This window comes from Rhea americana, unplaced genomic scaffold, assembly GCF_003343005.1.
Source record: "Rhea americana isolate MKP2758 unplaced genomic scaffold, rheAme1 scaffold_470, whole genome shotgun sequence".
NCBI classification, from domain to species: Eukaryota; Metazoa; Chordata; class Aves; order Rheiformes; family Rheidae; genus Rhea; species Rhea americana.
In genome coordinates, this window is record NW_028186613.1 from 202,563 (window position 1) to 221,454 (window position 18,892).

Below are 18,892 nucleotides of genomic sequence, written 5' to 3' on the forward strand. Positions count from 1 at the left end.
GCGGCCAACTGTTGCCGAGGAGGAGGAGGAGGAACCGGCCGGCCGGGAGTGTGGCCAGGTGCCGGCGGCGCGGCGCGGGCCGGGCCTCGCCTCGGGGCTCTGAGCGCAGCGCGGCGGGCGGCGTCGGTGGCCGCGCGCTCCCCGGTGCCCGCSGCGGCCCGGGCGCGGCGCGGCGCTTCTCCGCGTTGCGGGCGCGCCGGGCGCCGCGGTTCGTTTGCCGCGGCGCTGCGCAGAGCGGCCGCCCGGGCCCGGCCGCCGCCGTGGCGCGGGGGCCCGCACGGAGGGCGGCGGCGGTGCCTGGCTGGAGTGAGTATGTCCGCGCTGCCGGCCCGCCGCCCCGCTTGGGCTGCGGGGCACAGCTGACCGCGGCGGGCTGTGAACGCTTTCCTCCTCCTTTTTTTTTTCTTTTTTTTTTCCCTCGATTAATTTACCATTTGGAGAGTTAGACACGAGAAGAGATGAAAAGCCGTGTTCTGTAGTACTGAATTCATACTTCTGTGTGAATCTCTCCACCTCTCTCGCATGTGTAACCGTGCTTGCGTTTATTTTTTTTCTAAATGAATTTCAGAGTAGATAAGCTTTCATTTCAATAACCTGTTTTTTTTTATAGTGTTAAAGCCTTGGTGATGTGTGATATGCCAGTGCATAAGATGGGAATGTTCCATAATTCAGTAGAAACACAGAAAGGCTCTTAACTTCGTTCTCTCAGTGTTGTTGCTAGTAACTTGCTGCGGGTGGTGGTGTGGGTTGGTTTCCAGCCGGTTTCTAGTGGTTTTGCGTTTCCATGCAGCCGCTCTTTGCACTCGGTTTTTCTTTACCAGCTCCTAAAGGCAGTTGGTATGCATGTGGGGGAAGGGTAAGGAAAGGGGACAGAGATGTTTTTGCTTTGCTTTTCTTCTCCTGTTCTTGCCATCTGTGGGGTCGAGGAAAAAAAAAAAAAAAAAGACTTTGTCTGTGAACTCCTCGGTGGGGAGATCTGGAATGAAATGCACTTGTGACATGACGTTGCCTTGTGGGCAAAGAATTTAACATACTCAGCACTGATCTGCAAAAATACCCCCAACTCATAGTACAGGGAAGAACTAAGTCAATACTTCCCTTTTCTCTGATATGCTTTTATATTTTTGTAACATAAAAGGAAGATCTATACATCAGTAATATACTTATTTATTTAYTTATTTAGGAATAAACTTTGTAATTTCTTCTTTGTCTGGTAATTTCTACTGCCATGTAAGTCGCCTCCCCTCCTCTACCCCGGCACAAAATACCAACCAAAAATTCATGAATTTAACTTACCCAGAATAACCTTTTCCAAATGTTTTAATAAAATGAAATTGCAGATAATGTGAGAATAGCTTGAAAAGGTTTGATATAAATTCAGAAATGCATAAGGTAGTAGCTGAGTAGAAAACCCTTCAATTTCTTTGTATTAAACCAATTAACGTAGTCTGTCTGCTGATTTCACTGCACTGTAAATTATGGCAATTTTAAGAGAGTCTCTGGGTTATTTATATGGTTTTGTAATGATTGCCCAATATTTTATTGTTTATTTTACTGTATTGTACTTTTTTTCACTATGCCCCATACTGTCTTTGTAATGACACTTTAATTTCCCTATGAACGTCTTTTCTCTATTAAAACCAGAAAATAAACAAAACCACGAGACATTAAAAGGACAGCATATGCCAGTAATTAGAATGAAAAATACTTGRGTAATTCACAAAGGAAAAGTAGTGATCATTTTGCATACTACTGCATAATTACTGTTGGCAGATATCATTTCACCATAACAGTGAATCTATTAGTAAATTTTATAGTGCTAGAGAGATAATTCATTGTTAGTATGCTTAGCTTGACCCTGTGACATCGTTTTTTGGCATTGTTCTTAGCCTCAGCAGTAGAGTAGTCTCAAAAAGATGTCAAAGATCTGCTTATGCAGTATGTTTCAGATTTCAAAATGTTTATGTATTACATAAAATGATTGGTTAAAATGTGTATCAGAAGTATTGGACATTTAAATGAATAACAATTCCTGTGCTTTAATGAAAATCCTATTTTATAGGTGTGCAGATATCGTGAAACTTAAAGACCTTTTCAATCAATCATATTTATATGCATCTCCAAATACCCTTTTAATTAGAATTTTTAGAGAAACTGTAGAATAGTTTTGTAGAATCACTAGCATTCTTTAACAGTAGATTTATAATGCATGCAGTAGAATGAGTTTATTTGATCATTCAGTTCACATTGTGTTCTATTAAATCTCTGAAAACAAATCATATATCAGTATGTATRTTCCTCYGTCCTCCGACATTAGAGGACGGAGGAATATACATACTGACGTATGTCAGTTTAGAGGAGCTGAAACCTCCTAATAGTTCCTTTGTATTGACTTCAGTATCTATCTGTATTTGATTCAATATTATCAGTTATTCTTTCAGCAGTGATTTTTACTCATGTTATCTATGACAGTAAGATTAAATCAGAGAAAACAGTTTGAGAGGCATATTTAATACACGGCGCAGCTTGAGAACTGCAAAAATTGCAGTAATAGATTTTAACTTTGCTGTTTTAAGTTAAATTTTATGAGGCTGATATGCATTCATATGTAGTTAAACACTTGAAATCAAATTCTTCTTTTTACTTTGAGATATGTAGGTCTTAACTCYTGTGAAGTATTGAATTTATCTTTTCTTCATTTTGCCATTCCAGTTCACATTTCCAATTAAAATGAAAGGCAAGAGTCTTATTTTCTGGACTCATACTGCCTGATTCAATTCTTGATTTTAAACTACTAGCAGTAGTTATTTCCCCARGAGAAAACAGTAGTAATAGATACAGGACAACTGCTTTTTAGGCCAGAGGCAAATTAGGGCAGCACTGATGCACTGGGTTTGTTAAAGCCTTAAATTAATACACATAAATCACGTTTATGTCCCTCAGATCTGTTGAATATCATTGATATGGATGGGAGTTGATGCATATAGAGTATGGAATGGGTCATGTTGAGATCTTTAGGTTGTTCCTCCATATATCTGTGGTRAGCGCTGAATGACTAAGTCAAATCTAGGCATTGGAGTTTGCACAGTTAAATAATACTGTGGAGATGGTGTGACGTTTTTAAGGRGGTGTATAGACTTACATTTTAGATAACAGCCTAAATTACTTCTAAGTGAGAAGGGGACACAAAATCAAGTTTTCCACAACGTGGGTAATTGATACAACGAATGCATGTAGTTTGCATTGCTCTCTGGTGCACAATAACTCTAACTTCAGATTTAAATAATTATTAGAAACTTTGTGTATGTGTATATAAATACATATGTACACATCTGTACATGGGATTCTTCTGGCAGATCTTCTCCCTGTAGAGTTGTGGCTGGTATTTAAAAATTATTTGAGTGGGCTATTRCACAATAACATGCCTCAGAGTTAAGAATGAAGTTCTTAACTCATACTTACAAGCACACTGTTGCCTGTATTTTCACTGTGAAGAAAATAACATGCATCGAGCTTTGCTTCTGCATACATCCAGAACTTTTACCATCTTGACTGTTCTGGAGAATAGTAGCTCCTTCATGTCTGACACCATTTGGTGTCCTTGGATAGGAATATTTCCCCTAAATTTAAAAATCTAGGGGAAAGAAATGCTAAGAAATGTGTTAAGACCTGTAACCCATTGCGCAGACTTCACGGAACTCAAGCTGTGGCAGTGATGTTCATCTTACTCTCTTTTCGTTATATTCAGTAGTGCAGCGTCAGTTACTCAGGATGTGGGAAGCTTAATTTTTGTGTCCTCGCCTCAGCTTGAAGTAATCTAGGCTCACATTTCTCTCTTCCTAGGACAGTGCAGCGAACATCATGTCGTAAGCTGTTCTGCAGTGGTAGGTAACCTTCATTCTACCTGCAACTGTGTTTCTTTGAAAAAAGAATTAAGGATTTTTTTTTAATACCAGAAGGAAGGACTCTTGCCTSTGGTCAAGGTCATCTAAGGTGAAGGAAGTATAGTTCCTGTAGCTGTCTTATTCTTTTATCCAGTAAATGCTCTTCTATTTCACGGCTTCAATAGGAAGCATAATTTATTGGTTAGGACACTAACCTGGAATAGGGAGATATGGTTGCGAGCCAGCCATATATCCTGAAAAGGGCATACCACTCAATTTTTCCACTTACTTTATGATTGCTATTAAATTGTTAAATGATGGTAGGTGTATTCTTGCTTTCTCATCTGAAGSTTTAAATTTGTGTGAGACCTTTTTTCATCAGTTTGTGAAAGCTATGACTTTGTATCTTGCTCTTGGGGAGGCCTGGAAGGTTTTATAAACTTTCATGAATGCCTTATGAGCCTCCAGGATGGGTGAAGTTAAGGTAGAACATTTCACCTTTATTTCCTGTTAGATTAGATGACTTTCTATTTACCCCCCTTCCCCCGCCAAAAAAAAAAAGTCCATTGTTAGATATCCAGAATTATGGTAGCCATGCTCAGAGTTCTCTTTTCTGAGTCCACTTTGTGTCTCTAGTCTCATGTGCTCTAGTAAATCTAAGAAAAGTATAGATTTTTTTGGATGAAATACTGATTTAGCAAGAGTGRACTGAGGTTACCTTTAGAAGTGTTTGTTTTGGTGTTAGAACAGTTTGAGCATAGTTTGTTTCAGTTGGCTAGCACAGGCCTCTTGTCCTATTTGAGATGCTTTACGCTTGGCTTGCAGATGCCAGAACTACAGAAGACCCATGTCCTTCCTGGGTAGCCCTTCTGGCAAGTCAGGATACCCCAAGATACTACAGTTGGTATTATTTGCTTGCACAAGCAAGTAAAGAGCTCAGTAGTGTATTACGATAGTGGTTGTCTAGGCTGAATGTGGTTAGACTGAGAAAAGGGAGGAGAGGTTGTTTTCTTATTGTTCAAAGGCTTTGCAGTGAAAGCCTACCTTTTGTTTTATTGTCTTTATTGCCAGTGGATTTGTTATATAGCCTAATTATTATTGTTCTCATTTTGCAGCAGCCCCAGATTGTCTGAGATGTAAGTCTGAGTTAATGGCTTTCTGGGAGGGAAGAAGACAGTCCATTTTCTGCTTTCTCTTATGCATATTAATGGTGGTGTGGGGCAAAAAWTCATTAGTATCATGTATTATGATGCAGAAACACTGAGTGGTGGTGCCACTTATGGATTGGAAAAAAATTAAAATTCTCCCTGGTAAGAGATCTATATGATCCTATCTCCATTAAATTGATTCCAAAATTGTTTTTAAATAGCCTTCATGAGGTATGCACAGTGATGATCAGAGGGCTGAAACATCTGCCCTWGGAGGAACRKCTGCGAGAGCTGGGCCTCTTCAGCCTGGGGAAGAGAAGACTGAGGGGAGATCTGATCAATGTGTATAAGTACCTGAAGGGAGGGTGTCAAGGGGATGGGGGCAAACTCTTTTCAGTTGTCTCATGTGCCAGGACAAGAAGCAATGGGCAGAAATTGAAGCACAGGAAGTTCCTCCTGACCGTGAGGGGGAATTTGTTCCCTGTGAGAGTGACTGAGCACTGGCACAGGTTGCCCAGAGAGGTTGTGGAGTCTCCTCCTCTGGAGATCTTCAAGGCCCGCCTGGATGCAACCCTGTCTAACATGCTSTAGGTGACCCTGCTGAGCGGGGAGGTTGGACTAGATGATCTCCAGAGGTCCCTTCCAACCTTACTGATTYTGTGMTTCTATGGTTTGGTTTATTGTTTGATACAGATGATTAGATCAACTTAATTTTTCTGGAAGTTTCCTTTTAATACTGTAGAAATTGGGGATGAGGAGAAATAATGAAGGGACAGTTGTGTAGTGATACTCCTGTAAGCTGTTCAAATATGTTTAGACTTCAGAAGTCTGGATTGTTAAGTCTGTGTTTTCTTTTCAGAAACCTTTTTTTTTTTAATCAGTTATACCTTACCTACCCACATATACATAATCTGACATCTTGTACTATTGTTTTGTAATTTAATAATGCTTTGGTGTTTGAAGGATCATCTCTCAACTGTTGGCAGCTTCTATAGAGGAAGACTGCATGAAGAATGTAAGCATCTTTCAAAGTTTATGGAAATAAGGCTATAATAATGTTCTTAATTTTTTCATGGAAGAGGAAATAGGATCTGTGTATTGCTGGTAATTTGTAGACTTTTTAATATATTTTTTATTATTAAAGTGCAAATACTCTGTAGACTGGAACACTATCCTCACTCTCTCACAGGATTAGTTTACAGTAGACTTCTGTAATATCGGTTACTACGAGGATGGCTTGTGATGAGATCATGATTGGGAGGCTGGAAAATGAGTCTCTCTTAAAATGTTCCATGCTCTGAATACTTGAGAGATTTTCTTAGAGTGTAACACTTTGGTCAAYAGGGGTTATATTTTTAATTAGAGAAGGCATTAAAAAAAAATCCATTTACTATTTTGTAACAATTTCTCTTGTACTCAGGAGTAAGATAGAATATTTCAAGACTAGAAAATATTTTCTGGCAATCAGCTGTCTGTGGAACAGATTCATATTTCTCCAACTAGATAATCTTACTATGTTTATATTTTCCTTTGCCCAAAAGACAGGGAGAAAGCATATGTACTAGAGGTTTTGGAAGTATAGTTGTATTCTCCTCTGCTTTTGTATTGTGAGACAAAAATGATTGGGATCTGACTCTTTATTCCTTCATTTTACTGATGTTTTGATTCATTATGGCACAGACAGTATCATGTTGTCCTTTGCTGAACTAAAAGTAAATCTGTCTTAAAAAAAAATCCCCTTTTGTTCTACTACTGAGGAACACTGGGCTGTCAAATCCTGGCATTCTGAATCACCAAAATTGTAACAGTGTTCGTACTTTACAACTGCAGTTATTCAGTGTTTTCTGTTTTGTTTATAAGTCACAGGGACGCCTACAGGTTAAAACCCTACTTTTTAAAGAAATACTCCTTGTTTATACTGAAGTAACCGTTTGTCGAAAGAGAATTAAATACACATTGTTAACATTAAAGCTTCCAAGGAGCAAATTATGATCTTTAACAATAAAAACAACAACAAATGATAAATACAGAGGGAGARAGAATAATATATCGCGATATCACATTTCATTTTCCATGTAATAGCAATTTTAGACTTTAAAAAATAATGGGATTATTTTTCTCCTTACAGAACTCTGTTCTTTTAGCCATTTGATCTGACTTGATAATGTTCTTATAACCAGGGAGTCTGTTTTCTTCCTTTATACATATATACATACATATATATACATATATATGTGTGTGTGTGTGTATATATGTGTGTGTGTATATATATATATAAAATATATATATATAAAGGACACATGCAAATACTTATGTGTGTTTTAACTTTGATTCTTGGGCTGTGACTCAGCAAGTGTAATACATATAGTTGAATTAATTTGTTCACAGGATCAGTCTCAAAGAAAGAAGTGACATACTACTTGGAATATTAAAATGAAATTCAGACTGATTGCACATAAGTAACTAAAGAAAAACAATATGGGTCCAAATCTACAATATATAACTTGTAATGCTGGCAAATTCCCAAATTCCACAGAAGATTTYTACATGTATTGTGTAGGTCTCTGTATGTATGCTACGTGTGGTTTGGCTGATGTACAGTGTCATCTGTGTTTGGAGAAGAAATGGGTGTTCTTATAAATAGCTAAAGAAACAAGGAATTATAGGTAGTTGTCCTCTTGTATGATTTAGTTTTTTACCTCTAATACTAAGGCTGAAATAATGATTTATTTCTTTCTGTTCATCATAGAACACCTATTACTTCTTTTTGCCTGATACATAGGGGAYTCAATATATCATTTACCTTTCCCTAGTTTTGAGCCTACTGAGCTGATCTTGATAGCTTTCTTGAAGAGACCCAAGTTCTACAAGATAGATAATTAGTCATTTTCTTTGATTCTGTCTTGTAGAGCTGTGTTTGGCACTGAATAAAAAGAATTGACATTAAGTTGGATGTGCGTGATAGGGTCCGAAGCATAGTGGAAATATGTGGAATATAAAGTACTGTATTTCACAAGAGTGCATTTTAATTGCTGTTCTGAGTCATGCCATCACTACAGCTGTTTCCAAAAGAAGGCATTTATATGCTAACGATGGGATATTTATACAAGGAAGGAGATATTAGAAAAGCAAATAAAAATATTACGTGCCCTTTATCTTTGTTTTTAATGTATTCTTTAGCGACTAGTTCAACATGTATGAAGCATTTAGTGAGAAGTAATTACATATGTATTGAGTAAATGACAGTTGATTCATGGAGTCCCTCTTTCAGAGTATATATTCTTCATAAATACATATAATTCACTGAAGTAGGGAGGAGTGAATAGTATTACAGCTTTGAGCTTCTTAATGCATGTGGCAATGCAGTCCTGCTTGTGGTGCTGACTTCCTTTCCTGTGTTTTACCCATAAAAGGAGAAAACTTGCCATATGACTTGTTTTAGAAATAATCACGAGATAAGGATTGGGAGGGGGTGAGGTTATTCAGGTAACTTTCGTTCTTGTGCTAATTCTTTCATGTGATTATGAGACATTCTGCTTTCTGTGTTAAATGTGTTAATACTGTTAGATTATGTGTTTTACTTTTGTTGATGTCTTTTGAAGAAAATACTGTTTCTTCTGATCACATTTTTGTTTTTCCTATATACATGGGAGATTCTGAAGAGAAATGGAATACAAATGAGTTTAGAATGAAGAAAAAAATCTTACTTCTTTGGCACTAAGCTATCCTCCAAACCTGGAGAAACTTTCTTCCTGGTGATTAAAACAATGACTGTGTGTGGTATTCCCCTGTTTTTTTGCCAGTGACTCTAGATACACATGCCTAAGTTTATTACTTCATTTTGCACTGTTAAAGCTTCTGCTCCAGTTTCTCAGGAAACAGAAATACTCAAGGTGATTCATTGAGGACTTGCTCAGAAAACAATTCTGGAAGTCTCAGGTGCCTTTGAGATTGGAGGCCTTTTGCTCACTTGTTTTGCAGTCTTACAATGACTTCAAGTGTAAGTAAAATTAGAGTTCCCTAATGATMTTTTGACATATTCTGACGAAAGAACATAGTCCTCATATTCATGAGGGTCACACTCTCTTCATAGGGTGAAGACAAGTACAGCTCTAAGTTCCACCCAGTTTATACTATGGTTTACCAGATGGCAATCAACTGGTTTATGTCTATGTTAGTATCAAAATGTGCAGCCAGCACTGCAGTTCTGTTTACTTAATGATGCTATGAAACAATTTGACTTGGAGGCATATAAATTAGCTGTCTCTCTTCTTGCTCTGTATAATCCAAGATGTTTTAGATATCATAACAGGGTGATGTACCGGAGGAAGCCAGACTTTTATTGGACAGCTGTGGAAAATAGAGATGTTTGACCCAAATATTTACCTTTGTATGAACTGAAGTATTTTGTCAGGGCCACTGGACAAAATGAAGCCCATACATACTATCTGACAATCTGGACCAATATTCTACTGGCAGTAATCCAGGCATGGTACAATGAAGCAGTCAGATGCTCATCTTCAGTCTATCTGAACACATTTTTAAAGAGTCCAAAACCTACAGAATGCAAATTTTCAGTCACTTGTAGTGCGTATTACACTTCCAGGTACACAAATCAACTATTAAACTTAATTAGTTCTGTTTGTTCTCTGGTTAACTCTAGTTTTATATGAACCCTTGATTTAAAAACAGCAACCTAGATTAAGATGTGATATTAAAGCTAGAAGCCATAGTGCCTTGTAAAGRAGACCTGTTAATTCCAAAATGCATTGGCTGCTGATGGAATTAACTTCTAAAAATGATGTTCTCCAGAAGTAACTGGGAACTATAATCATGTGTTTATCAGTAGTAAACTAAATAAGGAGTGGCGGCATGTGCTTGTCTGTATTGTTACGTTTTTAGTACTGTTCGTGGAGTGATTTTGTCCTTTGCCAACTAACACTCTCCTACATAATGCCCAAGCATAGTTCTGAGGTTAATATAGACAAGGAACCATTAGCAAAATGCTATCTGGAGATGACCATCCTGTTTTTGAGAGATAAGACTTTAGCTCTRCAGCATGAGCTGTACCATGCTAGCTGGTTTCAAGCTCAGAGAATGACTTTTTGCCCTGGTCTATTTTATTTACTGATATATACATGGCCACTGATGCTATTTTCCAGGAAGCTAGGATTCAGAAACTTATTTGGGAATGCAATGGCAGGATTATCTTTGCATGTTTGCAAGGGCAGGATAAAAAATTCTATTGAATCTAGAAGTGAGAAGCAATATCTGGAAAGCTGGAAAAATAATTCAGAGGGACTTCATAAATAATTGAGTTTCTTAATGTTTGTCTAGGAAAAGCCCAGGGGTATACAGAGGTATAATTAGTCATTTTGAAAGCACTATTTAAAAACAAAAAAAAAAGGGGAATTGTGGCCTACCATTTTAAATAAAAATAAGCTAAATGTAAACAGATGGCATTTCCAGCATCCTCTGACCAGAAGATATATATCCTGGTTATAGTATAAAACTTACACCTTCCCTGGGTTTTGTCTTCTSTTAACTCAAGTAGCAGTGGCAACTTGCTAACAACACTGATGATCTTCAGGCTTTTTAGGGAATTTCTACCTCAAGCAGATGTTCTAACCTTCTTTTGTTGTCTCTCTCTCTCTCTTCCCCCCCCCCCCAGCAGTGTTAAACCTATTAGCATCCTAATGACTTAGCAGAGTCTGGTCCAACTGACAAGTCATGGGTTGAATCTAGTCCATGGAGTACTTTCATCTATCTCACAACTTCTTCTAGAGGAAATGAGGAATAGCTATTTGGACAATGTAGGCTGCCTTGTGAACTGAACATGTATCTCTCCACTTGGATGTGGTCCAGCGTTCAGAAACAGAGCCACTGCCTCCTGGTCCCCATGGAGGCAGTGATGGGCCAAGCGTGTGCCATTTCCTGTGCTGGGAATTCCTAATGCAATTTATGATTTGAGGGATGTGTGAATAGTGAATCAAAACTAGGATCAGGTGCCACTGTTGTAGAGGATGGGCTGCCCTAAACAGAAGAGCTTTGTATTGTTAGACATTTCACTCATCTCTCTGTGCAATATTTAAGCAGTACTAGCTTGCTACTAAAAACTCTTAACAGGCTTGTACTCTTTCAGTCTATACTTGGACAATTTTGTGCTTCTTTCTTTCCTCCTCCTCTATATCATAAAACAAAATACAGATTTGTAACTTCATTTTGAAACATGTACCTTCTACTTTTTGAGAAAAGGAGTTCTGAAATGTGGACTAATACTGCTGTTGCGTTGTTACGATTTAGAATCTGGCCCCTATATTGCACACTTAATCCTGTTTAACTCCTCTGTTTTTCCTTTGATCTGCAACGTTATATAGTCCTTTGTGTAATGCAACTTCACTTAACTTTTTATTTGCAAGCAACTTTGCTATTACTGCTTGGTTGAATACTGATCATACAGCCTTAATTATTTCTTACACAGCAGGAAACTTTCAAAGTAGCAGCTGTGTTTTGCCTTAAGTTAAATTGGTTGTGGACTATGACTGCTCAAATCCCTGAGAGTATAATAAGCTTTACTCCCAGCAAGTTCCCCAGACCACAACCGTAAGAGGACTGAACTGACTGCTGTGTTTCATGTCATACATGCATTTTAACTAGGGATAAATTGACTTACTGAGTGTGACCAAAACAGTAACAGAGAATTCTCTTCTACATTAATAATGTGATGGTTTTCCTCCTTGTTGCCCACCTCCCCTTAAAACAGCACATAAATTTTTTTGCTGAGGTTTCAGGGGCATACATCAATTCATGTTTGTTCCAATGTGTTTGTATCACATTGGTTTTTAAGCAAAGATCGCTTTTTCTTCCTAAATTTTCATGATGAAGAGAACGATTGTTAATAAACATGTTTATTCATCCCCTGCTTAGGTCAGAGTGCTGTAGAGATTATACTGGTGTTTTTAAAACATTGTCCTTGTTTTGTACTGGGGGGATGGTATCTCACTTGATTCAAATGTTTTACCTCAACAAACTTGCCTTGCAGGCCACTCCACACATTTATTGCTTGCTACAAAAAGTTTTTACTGACATGTGTTTGCAGACTTTTTTTGTTTTATTTTGTTTTTATTTACATTTTATACTTGATCCTATCAGCTATAATAAATTGGAGTGACACTATTTTTACACAACATTTGAGATGTTTAGTCTAATTTTGTTTTAGACTGAAACAAATTTAGATAGCTGTAATATAAAAACAAACAAACAAAAAAAAAAAAAAAAACTAAAAAGCAGACTTCCAGAATGTAATACAAAAAATAAAAAAAAAAAAAAAAAAAAAGCCCACAATACTGTTTGCTAGTACTTAAGTTATGCTTAGGATAGCTATTCTATACAAATCTCAAAGTTTTTGTAATTTTATGAATCAGCTGAGCAGGAAATACTCCTTTTTAGTTCTTAGGGTTTTTTTTATGTTTCTGTTTCCAAAATGTAGTCTTTCTATATAAGAATGTGGTTGGCCTTCAGAATAATTGTATAATTGGCTACTTTCCAGGCAAAATCTGTCACCTATTTATGAGTATATTTTGCACTTGTAACATGAGTTTATTGTTGCCAGCACTGTTAATTTTCTCCAAGTAAACCWAGTTCTATATCAAAACAAATTGGTCTACATAAACATGTGGAAGTAACCAACATACTTCAAGAAAATTCTCATTTACATTTTTCTAGGTCTGTATTAGACTTCAAAATGTTAAATTAGTGTTACCAGTACTATTAGGGAAGGCTCATGTTCTCCGAACCTACACACTTTTAAAAAAAATTTGAAATTTCTTAAAACAATCTAATCTTGTTTTGCATTTTACATCTTCTAAAGTTTCTGGTAAACATATTTTATTTTATATTCTTATATCTACTTCATATTAGTTACACTATTTCAATTCTTACAGCGTTTTTGCTATTCTGAAGGGTTTTATACTAGATTTTTTTTTCTGTCCCAATTGCAATTCGCTTAAAGGTTTCAGGAATTTTTTTAAACGATAATTTAACTCTTAAATCCTCTTCTATAATTAATTTCTCTAAAAACTGTACCTATTCAAAGGGAGTTGTGAAATATATTCTATACATTTGCAGGAAATGCAGTTCACTATTAAGTTACGATTTTTGTAGTCATATTTCTATTTAATACTTCAAAAACAAAAAGAAATGTAGTCCTTCCCCTCCCCCCCCAGTATGTTTTTATTTCAGCTGTTGCCTGTGGCTTCCATGACTAAAAATTTTTGAACTTCTTCCGATCATGGATCACATAAATAGTTCTGCAGATGTCCACTCTGGCAGGAGATGTTATTAATTACCATATATGTAAATTTTAGCTGTTTAGGTAACAAATATTTTCCTCTCCTCTCACATTCGTTAAGTCTCTTTTCCTGTCAAGTCATCATACACTTCCAACAGGCAGGTTAATGTGACATCAGATCATTCTGTGTTAGATTTGCCTTTTCAAAAACTAAAGATTCCAATTCTTTCTTTTAAGAAACATCTAAACTTCATAGGCCTGTTTGTTTACCTGCATTTTTTGTTTCTGTTTTTTTCAGTCTCTTCCCACGTGTAATCCTTTCTTCTCATTTTTCTCCATTTTGTAAATCTTTGTTTCAGTTTAACACCAATCTTGTACATGTTGTTGCTTAACCGCTCTTTCCTGTTAACGGATGAATTAATTACGTAAGGTTTGGAAAATGCCTAAAACAGTTAGAATGGGGAGAGATGCGCAGTGCGTACTGCACGGCCTGCACAAGGGGGCTGCCCCCTTCCTGAGTCCCCGGCTGCTGCACAATTCAGTCGCAGTGGGGTTATTGAGCAGGGAAATTCCAACTTCTCTGGTCAGGAGGGGAAGAGTCTGTCTTTCTTTTTTTAATCTGACCAGTAAATGCTCTAGAAAATCATGATATCTGGTGACTGTTTTCTGCAATTCAAAAATTATCTTCTACTGTATCTACTACTCCTTGGGAGTTCTTAATCTTTCTGGGTCCTGCAGGGTGTTTCCAGGCCTGTCTCTTTCCCTAGGTGCTCCTGTTTGGCCCTTGCCTGTGAACAGCTCTGATGCCTCTTTTTCTGCCTTCTTTCTCATGAGTAGTGGAGTTAAGAGTACAAAGTTTTGGGGGATTTTTGGTTTGGGCTTTTTTTTTTTTGGTTTCATTTCTTCATGACTCCGTGTGACAGCAGTGAACTGTGGAGAGTCTAGTCAAATTTAACTCTTTAGTATTTTCCTAAGCTTTGTGTGAGTTTTCATTTGCTGTCTTAAACACAGTAACAGTAGTTCACTATCTTGATGCACTGTACTATGAGAAAATTGACCTTTCAGTTTGTACATAAATCCAGAGTAGAAGATACTGCGGCAGTACTAATTACTTTAAAAAGAGGGATATTACTATGATGTTTTGAAGGCATGTGGTAACTTCTTTGGCTTTTATTTAGTAATTAAAAATGATTTCTTTAATAACAATTCCTTCTAATACATATATATCTTTTTTAACTGACAGACTGCAGTTTCTGTCTAATTATAAAGAAGGCTCCGGATCATCCTTAACAAGGTAGGAGTTAACGCATGTATGCTTGTTTTGCATGAATTTGCTRTCTAAAAGATCAGTGTTGTAAATGATGAATGAACTCTCAGCCTCCCTTGAATGACATACTTGTATACAGTTTTAATGTTGTACCTAACTGATGCTTTAAAAATTCTTTCTGGGCATAATACTCTGGCCTTGGGTTTTATTTGTTTATTTTTGTTGTTATAGAACAGCTGAGATTTTTTTTTCCTGTTCAGTTTGTACAGTTACTCCACTATTTGTTTTGACTCATTTCACTATGACTTACAAATTTTGGATCTGCTGTGTAGATCTTAGGACAATTTAAAAAATCGGCTAGATATGAATAGGATTTGTTCTCATCCCTTTTGGAAGTTCTACTTCTGTGGGTTTTTTTTTTTTAGGCTATTTAATGCCATTTTTTTTTTCAAATCTCAGCAAGGTTCCTATCAATCCTCTCAAGTATAAATTCTAAATACTGTCCACTGCTTCTGACTGTAAATTATCTCTGATTCTGTAGCAAAATAAAACAATGTTGAAAATAGACTTTTTTCCCTAGAGAAAGGGAGTTCCCTGACTTGACCAGTTACTACTTGGTATAAAGGTTTATTTATACAGAGGAGCTATTCCTAATTATTTCCCTGTGTGGATGCTCTACTTGAAATTAATGTTTCATTCTAATTTAATTTACTCTACTTYTACAGTATTTTGTTACAGCTTGCAGTAAAGCACTTATTTTTAGGAAAAAAGTATCTGCATCCCACCCCTCTGAGTTTCAAAAGAGAATTCTTCTGTAGGCAGTGATCAAACACTCATTACTTTTTCAATTTTAAGAAATAAAAGTCCATAGTTACCTAGAGCCAGTTACTACTAATATTTTTATAATTGCAGCTGCAGAAGCATAACTGTGTGGTTTCCAGAGCCAAAACAGAACTCAGATGATTTATGGACCTGATCACTTGACCTCTATTTCCATAGTCATGAGAACAAGGAACCAGTATTTTTGTGAGGACGACTGTTTGAAGTTATATTAGCAATGTTGTGGTTATAGCTGAAACAGAAGTTYGGTTCCAAGCTCCCTTTTAGTGTCTTTTTGTGTGTGTTTGTTTTTAGCTGTCTTCACCCTTGCTCTGGGAGCAAACTTGCATTTTTGTAAGTTCTTTTATTTAGAAAGATGGAAGAGTGCAATAGGGGCAGCTGTTCTTAAATTCTGGCTCTTATGAGTACCCAGTCCCCCCGCCTTTTTTTTTCTTTCAGCCTCCAGCATGTCSATGCCGAGTAAAATGATCATTGACATTCAAACTTCATTATTTTCATAATTTCAAAAGATTGGAAACTTTGAATTTAGAACTGCTTTAGCTGGATTTCTTTCAATGTAAATACTATTTCAAATACTGAGTATAGGAATTATAATAAGTATTATGGAAAACTCTTTGCATTTTCAGTATTATTTATTTTAATTATTAATATAATGTACACTGGTACCAATGATAACTGTTTTCCTTTGGCTATACCAGTTCTGGCAACACTTTGTCCTAAGATCTAAATTAACTTGAGTCTGTTCTACAGAAATTATATGGAATAAAAATTCAGCTTAATACCTGAACATTTCAATTTGGTAGTATTTTTGAATAATATAACTTTAATTGTGTTCTGATGTTCCAAATTTCACTTTTAAAAGAATAATTTCAGATTTCTATTAATAAAGTCTGGTACTTTTTAAGTTAGATTCATTTTAAAATTGAGAGAGGGCAAAGCACAGTGATTACAAGTGTAAATGTGAATGTTTTTTATGACAGACGGACATTGAATGTTTAGCATCACTTCTTTGGATTGTTGAATGTGAATTGGAACTGCTGTACTTTAGGTAAGATATAACTAAGTGTTCGTGTTAAGTACCTCGTTTCTTCTACACTGATTATAAGCAAGCTGATGAATGTAAAATGTTGTTTTACCATGTCTAAAATGTTTGGCTTTGTTGAATGTGCCTAATACTGTTAGATATTTTAAACAATACTAGTTCAGTTGCTTTAAATCTTTATTTTTCGTGAGAGAAACCACATCAACAACTCTGCATGATCTAACTAAATATGTTACTTGATTTTAAGATGAAGTAAGTAGTTKTCTTATCAGCTTATTGCCACTGAAGGTAGTGGTGCAGTTCTGTCTCCTCCATCTCATGCTCTCTTTCACCAACACTTGTACTCATCTGTAATGTACCAGTTTAGGGAATTACTTGCAGAAAAATCTGTGGGATTTTGAAAGCTTCTTGGTGGATATTTTTCTATCAGTTTAAACTTCTGAATCAGCTCACTGTAGGATCACATAAAGGGCTGGTGTTGACACAAGGAAATCAGTGCCAGTACCCATGGCAATGAGTTGTTAGATTGGCTTTACTATATTGTCAAACTTCATGCTCAATCTTTGCTCCGAGAAAAGGTTTAAGGCATGAGAAAGAATGCAAAGGAGTTGTAGGCTCAGGCTAGGACTATAGACTTCAATATCTCAGAGGGAAAGAGAATAGAGCTAGATGGCTGTGATAGGTAGAGGTAACTATCACAGTGGTTGTGGTTGAAGATCACCTTCCTCGTAATGAAATACAGGAAGTCATACTAATTTGACTAATAGATTAGGAAAACAGAAGAGGGAACCAACTTAAGTGTCACTCTTCACATATGGCCAAGTTATGGTCAGTACTAATAGAGCTGTGAGGCTCTAGGTCACAGAAAATGGTTCTGGTGGTTCTGACTCAAACAAACTGCTGCTTACTAGCCTTTTTAGGCTGCTGAGAAATGTGAAGCAGACATGACATTTGAACTGGGCTGTCTGTTGCAGCATGTAACACTTAATGGTAATAATCCCATATTTTATTGAAGGAAGGAAAGCTCTGTGAGATAGTGGCTTTGATCCAGTGGTTTTTAGGAGGAAACAGAAATCAAGTATGGAGAGAAATCTTTAAGCTAATGCTGCTTTAATGCTGCAGTGAATGCAGTCTGTAGTTCAGCTGTTGTGAGGGTCATTCAGCAGGGGATGCTGTGAGCAAATGACAACCAAAAAATCAGTTTGTTGTAGGCAAGAAGAAGCCCAACATGGCAGCAGTCTGACTGGATTGTTATCAAAGCAGACTGGCAGTACCCAAATAAATCCAAGGATCTCAGTGTCAGTCTATCAAATTAAAGGTATGCATTAACAGATGTTTCTTTGAAAGAAACAAAACCACCTGTAGAGGACTTTGAATGTCTAAAGATTTGTTAATTGAAGGCTGCAGAGGATTCTACTGAATGTGCAACGAGTATAGCTGAAAACCAGTAGTATTCCTATTTTATTTCACTGAATAGCTGAACAAACTGTGGTCCAAGGGAGGAGGTGGTTGTTGAGGGGTGGAAGGAAGGATTTGTGCTTAGATTAAAGGCTGTAATCRTAGCTTTAATAAGTTCTATAGTGGAGGAAATTATTCTTCTGTATCTTGTAAACTAATAATGCAATACTTGGAAGAACTGTGTACTTAACTGATGCAGCTGCTTTGTGTATTTTATTTTTTCCACTTTATTTTCTCCATTAAGGGCCTTTTACTTTATTAAAATCATCTGGAATTCAAAAGAGAAATTATGCATATGATATACCTATTGAATTGTACACAGAATTACATTTAGGGGCTGTTGTATTTTTAAATGAAGGAGGGCCTTTCTTGGTGGGAGGAGCTCAAAATCCAGGGTTCTTCATAGGCTCACACATCCTGATTGGGGGGCTGAGATGAACCTCTCTGCATGGGGCAGGGAGGTCTTTGGGACAAGCAAAATAAACTGACAAGGAGAATTAAGGAGAAAACTGGTAGGAATGTAGATGAAGACTTGTAACATGTTGGAAAAAGATGAAGTGATGTAAAACAAAATATGAGCGAAATGAGGAAATAGAGATTTACTAAATTATGGATTCTTTTAAATTTAGTCAGTAGAAAGTTAATGCAATACAGTGCAATTCACAGCTTTTTTTAGTTCCATTGGTAGGAGCTAATAAAAAGTGAGGAACTACAACTGTTTGGATTTTCTTTTCTTTTTTTTTTAAAGCTGCGTAAATTCTTAAAATCGTTATTGCTTGCTAGTAAAGACCTTTTACAGATATTAAGAAAAATAATAAAATCAAGCCTTTTAATATGCCTTTAGTAGCTTTAAATATTAACTTTATCAGAAGCCTATGATAAAATGTGGACTGTAGCAGCATATAATCACTTTGTTCTAAAAGAAAAATTTCTGAAAACCAAATCTTAATATGACAGTGACAA

The 18,892-nt window shown here is 36.6% G+C and overlaps 1 protein-coding gene across 7 annotated transcripts in view; it reads left to right on the forward strand.

The window, feature by feature from the left end:
* LOC146589271 (CYFIP-related Rac1 interactor A) overlaps positions 1-18,892 on the forward strand; it is a 60,448-nt gene that overhangs the window by 810 nt on the left and 40,746 nt on the right. For 5 of the 7 annotated variants that reach the window (XM_085316529.1, XM_085316532.1, XM_085316535.1 and 2 more), the window contains exons 2-3: positions 14,566-14,616; positions 16,410-16,477. The gene's annotated coding sequence lies outside the window, so the exon portion shown is untranslated. Of the gene's footprint in view, positions 1-10; positions 59-247; positions 307-14,565; positions 14,617-16,409; positions 16,478-18,892 lie in introns of those variants that run through there. The other 2 variants (XM_085316531.1, XM_085316530.1) reach the window with 2 other exon arrangements.